The sequence below is a fragment of the Lissotriton vulgaris genome, chromosome 8, assembly GCF_964263255.1.
Source record: "Lissotriton vulgaris chromosome 8, aLisVul1.2, whole genome shotgun sequence".
NCBI lineage: Eukaryota > Metazoa > Chordata > Amphibia > Caudata > Salamandridae > Lissotriton > Lissotriton vulgaris.
This window is the reverse complement of record NC_141696.1, coordinates 1,192,325,203-1,192,342,915: the sequence shown is the minus strand read 5'-3', so window position 1 is coordinate 1,192,342,915 and position 17,713 is coordinate 1,192,325,203. Positions and strand designations below refer to the sequence as shown.

Genomic DNA, 17,713 nt, shown 5'->3' with positions numbered 1-17,713 from the left:
ATTGAAACCACTTCGCAGATCAGGGCTAAATTATACAGCTGTGAACCCTGTACTCTAATAACATATTGCTGAACTACGCAAAGGGCATCTGCCCCTCAGCAAGGGCACTAAATGGGCTACATTTAGCATATACAAATTGTCAGGACTACAACTGCTCAAAATATTAGTAGATGTTCACTTACATATTGTTACATACATTTTGAAGCATAGCTAATGCTGGAAGAACATGTTTTGGAGTGGGTATGCTACACAATGTTTTCATCAGATGAACACCATTAATATGGTACCAAAACATATCTTCAGAAAATTGTGCTCTGGAGATTTTTGCATATTATGTAAAATGTAAATGTAAATGCCAGCATTTGTAAAGCGCACAGATCCTCCGTAGAGGTGCCCTGGCGCTGCGGGCCGTTGCGAAGATTAAGCAAGCCATTGCCCAGAGTCACATGGGGCTGGGCTAACCTGCCGCCGGAGCCGGGGATCGAACCATGAGCCCTGTAGTCCGGAGTCAGACACCATGGCCAGTGCACCACACCTCTTCCCCTCTGAATACTGACCAAATTCTGCAACCCAGAGAGAACTGTGTCATAAAAGGTGCTCCTTTGACTATTATGCATCAGGAAAATGTCCCATCTACACCCAGCTTCTACTTACTAATTTGGTACTATCCTGTCCCTTCTAAGTAGAAGATATCATTTGTTTTGAGGTGCGTTAATAGCATAATAATAGAACTAGGCAAAGAAAAATAAATCAGTTCGATGTGCTAGGAACAATAAGTAGTGGAGAGGTGATTACAAGAAGATGTGCAATCGGATTCTAGAGAAGGTTAGCTGTAAACAAGAGCGAGACTGCATAGTATAGGAACGTTTGTTACCTAGCACAATGTTGTGCACAGCAATGTGGGGCCACCTCAGGCCTAGAGGGGCTATTGCTTTTGCGCAGGGGCAGGTCACGCAGGGGCAGGTCGCGCAGCGGCTACAGCAATCAGGCAGACACCAGTGTCACTGTCGGAAGTGATGTGCTCGAGCGCCCGTCCTCCTTTTATTTAACCCCGCAGGCCACGCCTGGCCTGCGGATGTGGGAGTGCGTGTGTGCGTGTGGCAACTAGACCGTTGCCAGCATTACATCTCTATCCAACTATATAAAATTTTCGCAACAGATGAAAATCAGTCCTATATTAAGAACAGTTCACATAATGATGCCCGGGTACTTGCGTGTCCCTTGATGACAACTTCAGGGTCTCAGCAAGCAGGCATAATCTTTCAACTTCTGACTCGGTGGAGGGTTGGGCCGCAAGTTGTATCTCCGGGCGTTTGCCCTGCCACCATCTGCACCTCGATGCGCCTCTCTGCTGGCAGTCGGTGATGTTTGAGACACCGACGTAAGTTCAGGTCCCTCTGCCTGGCCCTCTGGGGGTGTATCATCGTCTTCCGTGGGAGTCGGTGTCACAAGTGGCTCGTTTTTCGCTTCCACTGCCTCCGAACGTTGTCTGGATTCCGGTGGTAGGGCCTTGAACCACGAGGCATTTCGTGACACTTCCTCTTCCCCCTTTTGGGCAGTGACCATGGTGCCTTTTGTAGATGTTACTGTCCAGGTTCCCGGCTCATATCGAGTTTGGAACTTCCCCCCGGGGCGTCTGTTCCGTATGATCACTCGGTTCCCCTGGCTCAGGTTCCTTGGAGTTGCTCTCCTGAACCGGCTGGCTCGCTGATTTCCTTGTCGCCTCCGTTCCTGTGCTTCTTCAGTGTCAACCGGGGATGGTGTCCAGCCCGGGGCAGTAGGGAGGAGGTCCCTCCGTGGTCCTTGGAACATGAGGGTCCATGGGCTTCTTTGCGTGGTGCAGTGAGGAGTGCCCCGATACTCCCGCAAGAACTCATGTAGTCGTTGTTCGGGGTCGGCTTGTTCCACCATTGCTATCCGGAATACCTTGTTGAGAGTCCGCATGAATCTCTCAACGTCCCCATTTGCCTGGGGCCACTGAGGTGTGATGCGACGGTGGTGAATCCCTCCTGTCCTGAGGAACGTGGCGAATTCAGTCCCTTGGAAGGGTGGTCCATTGTCACTCCGTATCTCAAATGGGTATCCGAACATGGAGAATATCTTTTCCAACGCCGGTCCTACGTGTGTGAATGCGGTGGAGACAACAATCTCCACTAGCGGGTACTTAGAGTAGGAATCGATGGCCACTGATGTAAGTCCTTCGCCCGGGAAGCTTCCAAAATCTATGCTGATCTTGGTCCAGGGAGACGTGCAGGCTTCTTCCGTGATCACCGGTGCGGGCCTTTCAGGGTCACTTGTCAGCTGGCAGGCCATACAATTCCTCACGTACTCCTCCACCATGTTCTCCAGCTCCGGGAACCATACCTTTTCTCTCATTCGCGCCTTCATCTTTGTCGTGCCTCGATGACCCACATGGGCGAGTTGTACTGCTCGGTGTCTCAGGCTTTGGAGGATTACCAGCCGTGACCCTCTCAGCAATACTCAGTCTTCCGTGGCACTTAGTTCATGCCGGACTCGCCAGATCTTTGTGAGTGACTCCTTATCATTCCGCGGACCAGGAATTTGGTGGGCATAAGTACTCGGCCCACGAGCCTTCTTGGACTGCCTGAAGAGACCTCAGGTAGATGTTGGCGGTAGCGGCTTCCTTGATGTCCTCTATTGTCATGCTTTGCGGGCATGAGGTGAGTGCCACCCACTGGGCGTACTCCTCGCAGTCGTCGTCTACTGATTCTGGCTCCTGTTGAGAGGGATGACGCGACAGGTAATCTGCGGGGTTCTTGGCCCCCGGGCGATATATTACTTCCATCTCGTATGATTGTAGTTGGATCACCCATCGTTCAATGCGAGGTGGTTTGGGATTCCACAATTTGCACATGTTTGCCCTTGGGCTGGGCAGTCCTTGGCTGTGTGGGGCTCGTGCCCACAATACCCACACCGCGCTCGGGGCGGGTCTCTCCGATAATCTGGGTCTCTCCAATATCCTTTCTGTGGTGGTCCACGCGGTTGGGCCCGCACCGCGTCCGCCCTTTCAACCTTGATGGTTTCTGTCTTAATCTGGGGTTTGTGCAATGCTTGTTCCATGGCGGTGGCTCTGACGTTTGCGAGTTCGTGAGATCTGGCCAGAATTAAGATATCTTCCAAGGAGATCCCTGACTTACGTAGAATCGACCCTCTCAGTGCCTTGTCTCGACACCCTTGGATAATCTACCTCCTTATGGCCTTTGGTTGATCTTCGTCGGTGGAACTGGCTAGCTCCCTGACGCGGGTATGGAACTGGTCCATCGTCTCACCTTCCCTCTGGCTTGCCTGTCCCAGTTTAAATACTTCGAAGTCTACATTCAGTTGGGGGTCAAAATGGCCGTTGAGGGAAGCAGCCGCCACGTCGTAATCATCTGCCGCCCCGTGTAAGCCAGGTGTTTGAACTGTCTAAATATTTCATCCCTTGTGTAGTGTAGCGAATGCAACCTTTTTACTGCTTTGTCTGTCTCTCTCGTGACTATGAAGTAGTTTTCTAGTTTTTCGAGCCATACCTTCCACCTTGGTGAGGCTGTGGACGGGTCTTCCGCTTCACTGAATGGTGGCAGCACCCCCGATGCAGCGTGTTGAAACGGGATGTGGATAGTGGCGGCTGGTGCATCTTCATCCCCCATAGTGACGGTGTACCTGGATGCAGTTGTCTGTGTGTTCCTCGCAGAGTGTTATCCCCTGTTGCGCCGGTTCTGTGACGTCGCGTTGTAGCTGCGCGGCTCACCTCAGCTCCGTCGCGAGTTCAGCAGGCCTCCAGTGGTGTGGGAGTGTTGAGGTCCTACTCAACCCTGGAATGCTGTTTGTTTTCCATCCAGGGCTCAGTATGGCACACTCCCGGCTGCTTCCACGAGTCACGCGCAAAGCGTGAGCATCTGCAGGGCGTTTTCCGCGTCTCACTCGCAATGCGTGAGGATTGGTAGGGCGACGTGCCGGTCCGCGACGCACGCGAGATGCATGAGGAACAGCATCGAATCGCGTGTGCGGTCCGGCTCCGCCAGCTTCAGTGCCGCGTCTCCCGTGAGGTAGAAGGGGAGACTTCAGGGCCCAGGTGTGGAGGCAGTGACAGCCGTGTGGGCTCAGGGGCAGGCAATCGCCACAGCAGGCAAGCACGCGGTTGGCACCGCGGAAGGGAGCGGGTCGCTCCGATCAGGCCACCGGTGTACAGGCGAGGGTTGGCCCCCCTCCGCTCGTCGCCAATGTTGTGCACAGCAATGTGGGGCCACCTCAGGCCTGGAGGGGCTATTGCTGTTGCGCAGGGACAGGTCGCGTAGCGGCTACAGCAATCAGGCAGACACCAGTGTCACTGTCGGAAGTGACGTGCTCGAGCGCCCGTCCTCCTTTTATTTAACCCCACAGGCCATGCCTGGCCTGCGGATGTGGGAGTGCGTGTGTGCGTGCGGCAACAAGACCGTTGCCAGCATTACACACAGGGCACTGATCAGAAAATCTTATTTCATCACAGGTCTGTACAACAAGAATAAACCTGTATCAAACTTTGCCGTCCAAGGAAGCAGAAAGGCATGACAGGACTATGCAACCTTGTTGGTCAGATAGATTGGCTCAAGGTCATTAAGGGCCAGATGTAGGTAGCCTAATACCGGTCGGTAACGGCCGAAATTGCCGAATTTCGGCCGTTACCGACCGGTATTAGTCTTTTTAGATGTAGGTGGGCAATTTACAGATTCGGTAATTTACCGAATCGGTATTTTAAGGAATTGGTAAAATATCGATTCCTTAAAATACAGAATCGGTAAATTACCGAATCTGCGATGTAGGGACACCCTGCCACCCTTGAATTCGTTCCCCCATTACCGAATCGGTATTTACTGATTCGGTAATGAATGGTAATTACCAAATCTGTAAATACCGATTCGGTAAATACCGAATCATACCGATTCGGTAATACTTACTGAATGTTTTCCTACGTAGCATTTACCGATTCTAAAATACCGAATCGGTAAAATTCGGTATTTTAGAAACAGTAAATTAGGATTACCTACATCTGGCCCTTAGACTTTTATAGTTTAAGTAGATATTCTTGAATACTATTCTTCTTTGCTGCACAGACAGCAAATTGCGAGATTGTCATAAACTTAGAACTACAATCACGCTTTGAAAGTTCGAAAAACAAATTAGGTGGATGCGTTCTAAACAATCTTCAGGCAGATCAATTGGTGTTTTGGCGCACGCTAATAATGTGCATTCCCATTATATAATTTGTGGTTGATCAGTCTCGATGACCACATCACATTTGTAAGAAGAAACTCACTTCAAGACCTGCCATAAAAGGTGGGTTGTGGAATTTTCTAGAAAAGGTGCAGTCTATGATGAACGGTCTTAGTGAGACTGTTGGAGCTTAGTAAGGCATTACCACAATGGAACTTATGTAAGCATGGGCGGAAAATCCGTTACGCTCGCGGATTTTGCGGATTTTCGGTGAATTCGCAATCCGCGAGATTCGCGAATTTCCCGCAAAATCCGCAAATCCGCGAGCAGCAGATTTTATGGCTTGCTCGCACTGTTCGCGTGAGTTCGCGGCTTCCCAGTTCAACTTCGCGCCCCGCGAATAAGCGCTAAATTGCAGAAATACGATTTTAGCAAAACTGAAACTACTTACCAGGTTCAAAAGTTCAAGCTCATCATTAGTAGCCATTTCCTGTAGTGCTTCCTGAGGGGCCCCTCCAGAGTTCAGTTGCCTACTTGCAACTATTATGTGACCCTGCTCTGACCCTCAGAATAGTTACACAAAGGTCCTGAATTACAGCTAAGGCAGACAAGCAGGAGCCAGGCTGGAAGTTCAAATCCAGTGACACATTAATCAGCCCCTAATTCATTATTGTCAGTTGGGGCAGGGCAGGTGTTGTAACTAATTTTGCAACAATGAAAGCACTTAGCAAGTGCAAAAGATCACTAATCAGGAAGCACTAAGGAAGCAGGTGCCAGCTAAAAAAATATTCTGTGACACATTAATCAGCCCCAAATTAATTCAGGTCACTTGAGGCAGGGAAGGTGTGCTTTGCTTTCCGACAATAATGTACACTGGACAACCAGAGGGTGCTGTGATGAAACAGAGGGTGGCATGGGTGGGCCAGAGGGTGGCATGAGTAGTCAGAGAGTGGCAGTGGTGACAGAGAGTGGCAGTGATGAAGAAGAGTGTCCCAAACAGGCTGGACACGTAGAAACAACAAGTTCGCAAAACTTGCGACCCGACAGGTAAGTTCGCGTTTGCGAAATTGTACAAAACCCTCGCGAACTGGCAGAAACCTGCGCGAACACAAAAAAAAATTCGCGAGAATTCGCGGATTTTGCGGATTGCGAGTTCGCAAATCCGCAAAATTCGCGAACGCGAGATTCGCAAAATTCGCCCATGCTTAAACTTATGTTTATTTATTTATTTATTTATAACGTTTTATATAGCAAGAATTTGCTCATTAAGTATCTTTTGGCTTCAACTTTGAAGGCTGTCGTCGAGGAGAGTATATATTCAAAATTGGTGGATACAAAATGGCTTCTTAGGTAGAGAAGAATGATTTAAGCTTCACAACATTTGTAGGATATCAGGAGCGAAATTTGTCACAGGTGGGGAAATGACTTTCAAGCCCTGACAGTAGGTCAGATACAGGATCTTTAGACAAGACATAATTGAAATGCCGCTCGCTAACTGACTGCTTAGAAACAAAACACTATGTAAGAATGCTCTACCTCAGTTAAGGTCGTTAAAAGATGATGGTGATTGTTCTAATTTCCTATAGAATATTGGTTTACAATGCCTTAAGGTATGCACAATAGCCATTGAGTGCGTTACAGCTATCCGGTTAGGGTTTAACTCAAGGTTCCCAGACGGATGATTTTAAGAAACTATTGTATAATATCTAGGCTGGCTATATTGCTACGCTCATTGATTTTTTGTCTGCTTTGTCTATTAAGAAAGTCAGTTTCTAGAAGTGATGTTTGCAGCTAGATTGGTGAAAGGGAGTAATTATTTTTTACATTGTTATAACTTCTGAATACCAGTGCACAGAGGCTGTAAATATTTTAAAACTAGTACTATAATATTGGAAATGCAATATGTCCAAAAACCTACGTAGAAGGGGCAAGTTATCAATGCCACAATTTCAAGCCTTAGACAGCAGAATAATCACCCAGGTTAGAGAGCTCTTCTATGCTCAGCCAGCATAGCAAAATTACAGTGACACTACAGGTTGATGACTGATCTGCCAATGTAGCTCATAAAATAATTTTAAATGAGTCATGATATAACTACTACTGCTGTAAGAAGTGACCTCTGGAACCCTGGAAACTAGGATATAACATGAGTAAAAAATATCTCCAAACATTTATGAAATTGTACTCAATTATGCAATAACTGTGCCCCCAAAATAGCATCATACCTTTGTCAGTAAATAGGCAAATATTTAAATCAGCTTACACATGAGATAATGATTTTATGGAAACCAGGTCATTGTCCACCAAATACCAGCTCACATTTTTAGAAAATGAACTCATTTTGCAGCCAAACATCAACTTCCATTGACAACTATAACTGTGTTCCAAAGAACAAGCATATAATATTTAGGGAATAGCTAATTTTGGACCCACATATTCACTTCCGATCTTCATAAAAAGCACTTATTGTGTTCATAAATGCCACCCTTCCGTTGCTAGTAAAATCATATTTGCGTGCTATTATCTTCTCAGATTGCCATCATGTGTCTATCAATGCCCTGATGAGCCTTACCTATCTCATTTATGACAGTAAATGCTAAAATGTGCTTACTGTCAGCTTTCCCTTTAGAGCTAGGTAGACAATTTCAAACCAGGTGACACACCTATATGCTTTAATTCCTAAAAAAAGAAACTTACTACAAACCTCATGAAGGGCAGCTGGGTAGATGGGTGTTGTTCATAATCTAGTATCTGCTTATTTGTGTAGTGTGAGGAGAACACCATCTGACTCATGCAAAAGCTTGTATTGGTTGCAATACAACCCTGGAACCATCTCTGCTTTTGATATCTTTCCAAAAAGGTTATTTGAGTTCGAAATTGCACCGTCTGATGCAATCCTCATTACCACACTACCAAAACAACTTTAGCTAAGGACAACAGGAGTGCACAATTTGAGAGGATGACGTGCACAATAAGCCATACACCATCACAGTAAAAGGCTTGCCTTATCACCAATAGAGTACATATGTTTTATTCTATTTTATAAGCAACAGGACTGTATATCAACAATATATTTCTATTTATAATGTGCACCAAGTTCCAGTTGAAACAATGTCTCCCCTTCTGGTACTTTGCAAAAAACACATTCATGGATAAATTAAATTTAGCCTCAGTGATACCTCCATGCACAGGTAAGGCTACTCACCATCTTTGCCATTCACCATAGTGACATAAAATTTCTCTTTCACCAATGTGTGGGAAGGATCGATTAACTATGTCACCTAACTCTCTCAAAGTGGAAGACTAGTAAGGGGCTGAGATATAAAGCAATACTCTGCAATTGCACATAGAATCTTCACCTCTCACACACAACTCTCAAATATAAAAGTAAGCAATGGATACAGGGAGAAGCATGGTCAGGGATGTAGACTGCACAATGTACACACCTATACATAGAAGTGGCAAGCATGAGGAGATGAAAGATGCACAGTGTCAGAATGGTAACCTGCAAGGTCAGTATACATGTGATCAATTGAATTTTAAGAGGTAACTATCTCCTCTTGCAAACATCAAAAGACTAGTACAAAGGTTCAAAGAACAGCAGATGTGGAGGAGGGGCAGATTGCCTAGTAAAAGATGTCCTCATTACAGAAGGGTAAGTATTAACGTGAGGTACTTAAGTCCATGATGTAGCTGATCTGGATATAACAATTTTATATCAATGGTTGATTGTTCATGAGGGTAGATCAACTTTAGGAGGAATCTGCAAACATCTGAAACCGATTGTACACATAGGGGCCGATTCCGATTCGTGAAAATAATCCGTAGTACAGAATGCAAACCGTAGTCCTTTCCGTACGACTCATCCAATACCGTCCGAATCCCGTAGTACGATTTGTATGAAAAATATACGATCGAATTATTGCGAACCGTACGAATAGCAAGTGAAAATCCGTACGACATGGACCCTCAAAGTGAACCGTATGGATCGTAAACATGCTGTACGACCCGACAAGTACGACCCAGACCGGGGAATCAGATTGCGATTCGAACGGAAAACGTTGTGTGTGAGCGAGACCGGGGAATCAGAATGCCATACGCACCGTACCCCTGCATTCATGGTGTGTGTGCACCCGGTATTACTATTGTAATGGTGCCATAGCGAGCGTGTGAAACGCACCGTACACCCCATTCATGCCGTGTGTGCGCCCTTTATCACTATTGTAATGGTGCCATACGCGAGCGTGTGAAACGCAGCGTACCTCGCATTCATGGCATGCGTGCGCCCCGTATCACTATTGTAATGGTGCCATACGCGAGCGTGTGAAGCGCACCGTACAAGTAAACTTCTGTTGTTGCAGTATGCAGCGGTTGCTGGACACGCCCCCCAAGTAACCGGACACGGGCGATGGTGTTCATGGCGTGTACAGGGATGCTGTTCGGGTCGGACTCTGCTTTTCCAGACGTTTTGAACTCCAGTAGAAAAAGAGTCGTACGGAGTGTCGCAGAGACGAATCGTAATTGCTGGGCCGGAAACTGCTGCTTAATTACGTACGGACGTCGCGTACTGCGTGTTCCGGATACAAATTCCACGTCTTTTTTAGTCGTACGGTTTTTGTACTGTTCGTACAAGGATCTGCTTTGGATCTGAATCGTACTTCATCGTACGTACGGGGACGTTTATGGGTACGATTCGCACGGGAAATATGCTCCGTACAGCTATTTGTAAGGGGATTTTACTGAATCGGAATCGGCCCCATAGAGTAACTACTAGTCCTACTCCTGTCAGTGTTAATTAACAATTAAGGTTCTGTGCGTCCTTCGGAATGATAACTTAACAGTTCATGTCAGACAATTTGTTAGGTTCAAAGAAAGCTGCTAGCTTATGCTGACAGATCTCCCCTACATGGTCTCCTCACACTGCCTCTACTTCTTAAGACCTCTATCACACTCACTACTCCTGCTAGCAACATGCCTCCAACTGTCATCCCAATCCAGTCCAAACTGGATTTATAATTACTCGCTCACAAAAAGGCAGGCTCTTTCCCATTCCAAAATGGAGGCTCTAATCATCCAATGTCGAACACAGCAACTTTACATCAACATTAGATTTGGTTAGATATGTTAGCTGTCTGTAGCAATAAACCGATTTACTGCATATGGCATAATATTTTGATCCTCCAAAAAATTAGGACCCATGAAAGATATTTACCAAGTTTCAAAGAAGTACCAGCAAACACATTGTTTCATAACGGTCTTTGCTATTATCTGTGCATGATATACCTGGTCAACATAATAGGCAACATGAATATGTTTATATGATTGTGAATTCACATGCACCATGCATATCTCAATGTACAGTGCAGCAGGTTTTTAATGGCCATTGAGCGGACCACAGGGGAGTTGCATGGCGTGAAGTATGCCAATCACTTGTCGCCATTTCGGGTATCATTAGATCAGGGCTCCTAAACATTGAATGAGGGCAAAAATACGGCTCTGGTGACTTTTATTAAACAATAACATCCCTAATCTAATCACAAAATTTCAACCTGTGGTCAAACCTTGGCTCTTAACTGATGCCCATCGGAGCAGAGGCCCCTAACCCAATTGCACAACCCAGCTTCATCTGGTCATACGCGTTAATATCTGGTTAGCTATTGCTTTGAAGAACAGAAAAGACACTGCAAAGTGCAGACGATTACATTTCTCCGTTATCTGTGCAGTGAGTCAACGACAAAGGTTAAACCTCGAGATTATATGCAGTGCTGACCAAGCAGCATGACAGCCAGTCACGTCTGCCTAAGTAACTGCATGCAGGGTTGTAATAGCAGTCTTAGGAAACAACTGGATAACGGATGAGCTGTGACAAGTATGAGGTGTGATTTCGGCCAAAAAAGATAATTACAGGAAGGGGTGTTTTAATGTAAGCTGACAACAAGCAAAACTGTTTAGCATCGGCGTGCAAAACAAACACGAACCACACATTTATTTAATAATAAAAATAAAGATAAGGTAGGTCACGTGCTGATATTTTTTTAATGTGTATTACATTAGGACTGTAGAACATTTTGAGTTGCTACAGATCACGCATGTAAAGCAACAGCATATTCTTCAGTGTCCCACGTGAAGGAAATCTCCGCCTGCACAGCTCTCAGCTGACAAATAACCTGCCTACTCGTATTCTGTATTGCCTGTACTTTTCCTTAGATGGGAGTAAGCAGACCAAGCGTAATAGACCACAGGGAAATGGATCAATGTATGTCCGGGAATTAGACAGCTGGGAGGGCTTCTGTCCAGTTTTACACAATGGTTAAAAGGTTTGTCCAACAGGTTCTGTATGCCTTATGAAAGGAGGATGTGATATGAGGAAGATGTGTGTGGGGAGGATGTGATGTCATGTCATATGAGGAGGGTGTGATGTGGGTATGGTGTTAGGAAGTTTGGTGTGGACGTGATGTGAGGAGGATGGGTTGTGGGTGGATGAGAGGAGGATAGGAAATGGAGGGTATGTGAGGTGAATGTGGGGAGAATGGGGATGTGAATTTTTATACAGCACTATCCCCCTTGAGGGTATCCCGTCTGCGCTTTGGCAGGTGTGTGTGAGGTTAGCCCGGGGGGATTTATTCAAATAACCTGGTCTTTCACTTCTTGCGAACATCAGGCCTCTTCAGTGGACATACACTGTGGGCAATGGGAGGTCACAGCCAAAATGTAAAGTACATTTCCCTATGTTCTAGAAGTGAGATAAGATGGGAAGGGCAGTGAAATGAGCAGATCTCATATTCGGATGTCTCATTTGCAGGACGGGGATTGAGATTTGATGATCTTCCCTAAAATGTCCAGTACATCTGTATCTATGAATCATGCTCTCCCTTCTTTTACCCGATTCACAAGTGGTTGTGCCAATCAAAGCCAACTTTATTTTTATTTCCTGTTTTTCAATTCCCAGACCCAATTCACAGAATCAGGAATTAAGGAAATTTCAATGAGCAAACTGCATTTGCAAACGTGAAAACTGTTCCAGTATGGAGGAATTTCTACATTCACAAATGTAGCTACAGAAGCAGCTTTTACGTATTCCCACATGAGTCTCAGTGGGTAAAATTGTAAAAAAAATTACAAATTTATAATTTTGTGGGTACGGACCAATATTTTGCAAGTAGTTACTTGCTTTAAACGACCACAAATCAACTCATGTTAAGGGCAGAAGGTTGTATCTACAGTTGGAAATGGGAGAGCAACACCCCAATATTTCAAGAGGATGTAGGAAATAATAAAATATATATATTGCTAATTATACCGCACTTCAACTCTTTCTAGGCGCCACAAATAAGTGGTGTCATATTACACAAATAAGAGGACTGAGACTGTCCTCAGAAAATGCAAATCTCACTGTATCTGCACTAGGTCAGCACAACCACCAGAAAACCCACAAGCCTAAACCAACATTTTAGTATAAATGCATTTTAATTAACACAGTTTAACCTTTCCCTATGTAACACTGCTTAGATTAATCCATGTAGCACTGACAGTGTAGCAATTTGAGACTTAATAGTACAACTATTCACATAATCAGTTTTTATTTTAAAAATGCATGGAGAGCCATCTTCTGGGGCACACAATCCCTATCCTAGGCAAATGTTTGCCTGCCTAATTGTCATTTCCAGAGTCAAGAGATTCCAGAGGCAATTAATTGGGAGCAGTGAAATACTTCTGCCTTGCTTCTGGATTTGCTGGCCTGATTTAAGCACTTAAAACTAAGCACCTAAAAGTTATTGTTGACCCTAAACCTTTCTGCAGGGTCAGCCCAAATATTGCCTTCACGTGCTGAACCCGTTTCCGTTGGCTTTTAGGACTCTCCGCACTTTTATCCTGCTAACCAGTGGTAAAGGGCTTGTGCTCTTTCTCTAATACATGGTAAAATGGTCCTACACCTGAATGGTACATCTAATGTACTTGTAAGTTCCTAGGATATGGTACTACATGTAGCCAGGGCCTATAAACTCAATGCTGCTTGCTGCTGCACTCCTTATGCCACACACTAAAGTAGCCTTTTAAAACATCTCAAAACCACCACTGCAGCCTGTAGTGCAGTTTTGATCTGCCATTTGAACCTGGCAAAACAAAACTTTTACCAGGCCTAAACCTTCCTTTTTAATACTTATACGTCAGCCTTAAGCTAAGCCCTAGTCACTCACAGAGCAGGGTGCATGCTATTTAAAAAGTATGATGTGTGCTTACGTTTTACATGCCCTGGCAGGGAAACCCGCTTAAAATATTTTTTCACTGCTGTAAGGCTATCTTTCCCATCGACTAACGGTGGGCTATCTTATTACACTTTGGGACTGGATATAGAAAGGCTGCTTACACTCAAATGAATTGTAATTTTACATCCTCTTTAATGGTAAAGTCGGATTGCAAGTTACTATTATAAAAATGCCACTCTTGGTTTAGGCAGAAAATGTATGCTTTTCTGCCTAAACCAACTCTGCTTTCTGCCTGTGTCCAGGGTCAGATGACTGTAAATGACTCTCCTGTGGTGTTTTGTGTATTGCCTCCATACGTTGAGACAAAAGAGGGTGTGAGGGAAGAGGATCTTCCTGACAGGATGGCTGGGGAGGAGTTTTCCCTGCCCTGATTACACCTCCAAGGGCCCTTTCTGGGGCATCCACAAAGGAACCGGACACCAGATCTGCTCTTGCCTTCGTCACCCTAGACAGTTTGAAGCCAAACCCAGGAAAAGGGGAAGAACTGATAAGAACCAGTTTTTGGGGGGGTAGGCCAAGGAATTCACCCACACTAAGGCTGGCGCCAGGTCTAAATGTGGCATCTTCAGAATCTCTCATGAGAACACTTCTGGACCGGAGGAAGATGCAGACAAAGGACTGCCCTACTGTCTAAAAAAGGAAGACTGGACCTACTTGCTTTGAACCCAAGCTCCCCAGAATGGACTCCAAAGGTCAGTTTGCTGACCTCCTATTTGTACAAAAGGGCCCCAACAAGCTTCCAGAGGCTTTCCTGCAGCATTACAGCAGACCAGCACCAAGTTACCTGCCTGAGCCCTGCTGCTGGACTCTGCTGGACTGAGTTCTTACACCCAAAAGGCCCCCCCCCAGGTCCGTGATATTTGGCTTGCATCAGTGTGTGCTCCACCTGAAGAAAAGGTGAAGATACAGATTTTTTGGGTTCCTACCAATCGCAAAGTGGCCTCTTTGCGGCGAGAGTCAACTGCCTATGAATACCGCCAATGCAAAGCTTGAGCGGGACCAGCTCTTCATGCCAACAGGTCACAACTGCGACAATAGCCAATGCGAGACCTGCATTTCACGCCGTTAAAGACAGTCAATGAGGATTGTGCATGTGAAGTTCTAGCAATGACTGGCTCCTCATACTCCAGCAAAGACTGTCTATGCTGCCTGACCTGCTCCTCATGCAGACAACGACCTCTTTGCGGCCCCTGCCAATGCAAACAGCAGCTCTTTGCTCAGACTTGAGAAGGTAACTCTTCAACAGGACAATCCTGGTTCCTGTATCTGTTCCATGCTCTCCTGCAGTTGGCCTATATGTGTGACTTTTCTCCGGTTGTGCATTAGCAGAGAACTGCACGTGTTCCTTTGCCCTTTTTGGCACTATTTTCAGGTAAAGTTTTGTAAACCAATATCTCTGGTTTTACTGGTGTGATTTTCGTTGTTTTGGTGTCCTTTTATTGAGTAAATGTTACTGTATTTTTTCTAAATTGGTTTGGGGTTTTCCTTGTGTTGAGTTTTCAATTGACTACTGTTTGAGTGCTGCATAACTACTTTACACATTGCCTTTAAGTTAAGCCTGCCTGCTTTTGTGCCATGCTACCAGAGGGTTAAGCACAAGTTTGATTAGTGCCTTTTGTGATTCATCCTGACAAGGACTGTGTTTTTTATTTTGAGTGGGACGTCCACCCCTTTCAACTAATAACCCAATTTGTTACATATAAGAGAAGCAGTGTCTTGCAGTACACACTCTAGCCATAAAACTCTGTATGCACTGTCAACCCAAAGCTCGGCTAACTGCCTCAATCTGATTCCCTGTAAACAGCCATTTAAGATCTCTAAATCATCTCATCCAAGGATCTCCATTTCCTCCTACAATCTGGTTCAGCTTCTAACTTGTGTTCACATCATATATGGTATGAAGTCTAAGATTTCTTAGGACGTTCACCTCTGTCCTACTTCAGTCCCTCTGACCAATGATAAACATGGACCAGATCCCCATGAAGCTCCAGATCCCCCAGTCGCCATTGTTCCATCGGCTCAGCCTTGTCCATTGTCCACTCTTGCATGCTTGCACTAAAGCCCCGCTGTCCCTGGCACAATATACTCTTTTTGAATCCTTGCATTCCACACTTTTGTCGACACCAGCCAGCCATTATTATTTCACAGTAAGTGCCTGTTAGTTTCCATACCTGCACTGTGGAGACCCCAGCAAGCCCTTCCAGTCCTCCTTTGTCACCACTGATAAACCTGCTCTACTCGCCTGTTTACTGGTTCTCTCTCTGGTCACTTCGCTGTTACTTACCACAGTCAAGGCTCTGCCAAGCCTTACTTAGCACAGTGTTGCAATAGCTCTCTATCTATCTATCTATCTATCTATCTATCTATCTATCTATCTATCTATCTATCTATCTATCTATCTATCTATCTATCTATCTCTCTCTAAATTATATATATATATATATATATATATATATATATACACATGCATACTTAGGCTTTTAATAAATCAATGTAGATAAACTAGTTCCGAATGTGTGACCTTATATATGAACACATTTACCCAAAGACACAAAATGTGTAAAACCCTTTCACATATCATTCCTGTGGAACTTAGTGCAGGAAACTATGCAGCATATCTTTTCTAATGCGCAGTCAGTGGTCACACAGTCGCGGTACTTATTTAAAACTTATAGTAAGGATGCTGAGCAAACACGAGTATATGTGAACCCTTTTATTGTATCAAATGTAAATGTAATCCTGTTTATGAATGTATAGGTCATTTGTATGAATGAGCTGGAATGATTAAATACTCAGGTCAGGCATATATGCCAGTCTTATAGAAAAAGTGTTGAAAGTGTGTGAGTGTGCGCTAAGCACTATTCTGACCAGCACTGACACCTGAACAGAGAGGGTAGTTAGTGTTCAGAGGGGCAGGGAGCAGATGGGGAAGATTGTGAGCAGAGAGGGCATTGATTTTCAAAGGGACAGGGTTCAGATTGTGAGCTGAAGGAGCAGTGAGCAGAGGGGGCAGTGAGCATTCAGAGGGGCAAGGAGCAGTTGGGACGGACTGTGAGCTGAATGAGGAGTGAGCAGAAAGTGAGCAGTGATCACAGAGGGCAATGAGTGTTCAGCGGCTGCAGGTAGAGGAAGGGGTAGTGATAGAGCACGGGGAGAGCAGTGCACTAAGTGAATGTGCAGAGGAGGCAGGAATAGAGATTTGGAAGTTACATTACAGACAAGTTCAGACTTAAAAATAGATCACATTCCATACATATCGCAACAGAAAGATGAGCCTGCCACAGCACATTCCATCTGCAAATCTTCCAAATTTCTACTCAAATTTGGATCAGGTGAATCGGGCCCCACCAATAATTTTATCAACTCGACTTCCATGCTGCCTATCCCATTTAGAGTTATCACGACAGTCATAACGTTTTATTAGCAAGAAGGTCTAACGTGACACCCACTCTCTCTCTCTGTGCTCCAGAGTAATCATTATAATAAGACTGACATGCATTGACAGACCAGTAGTGTAGAGGTTAGAAGCTTCTCATAGCTGCAACCTACTAAGGAAGCACAGCTCCAGCAAAGAAGTTTTGCATGGTTTTTGGCTCTCCACCCGCCCAGCAATGCTCAGTGGACCTGGTTCCTGTAGACAGCTCGAGTATTATTGAGAAGCTGAGGAGTTAAGGGGTTGGGTATGGTGTTTGTTTTGCACGTTTGTTGTTTCTTAATGGCACAGTAATGGTCTTCGAAGAATAGCCTCTACAAGGCAACATTAGACATTACACGTATGGCAGTGATGACTGACCAACAACCACATGGGTTGATCCTTCCGGTCAGGGAGTGTTTCTCTTCTCCTTTCTTTTTTTAGGGGTCACCCAACACTAGCCAATTGAACTTAATCAAGCACGCAGAGGTGAGGTCTGCGAACACAAGTTACCCTTTGATACTAATGGTGGGAGATCACTTATAACTATATAATCTAGAAAACACTGTTGCAGCTTCTTACATATCAAACCCAACAGAGCAAATTACTGAATGTTACCCATATGTCACCTGAAGACTCTGACTTATGTAATCTTTACATCTATAATGAACTCCATCGTAGTGTGAAGTATCCCTAAAACTCAATGATCATGTTATAACCTTCATATCAATGGAATTGCATAATAAACCTGATTCATAACTAAATCAATAATTGAATATCATGCAGAGGTGTGCTACGACTCTGATAGACACTTCAGGGTAGACCATGTTTATCGATAGAT

At 45.0% G+C, this 17,713-nt stretch overlaps 1 protein-coding gene across 1 annotated transcript in view; it reads right to left on the bottom strand.

Annotated features, from left to right (window-relative positions):
- The window catches only part of STOML3 (stomatin like 3), a 126,176-nt gene that overhangs the window by 40,228 nt on the left and 68,235 nt on the right, over positions 1–17,713 (bottom strand). The gene's annotated exons all lie outside the window — the stretch shown is intronic.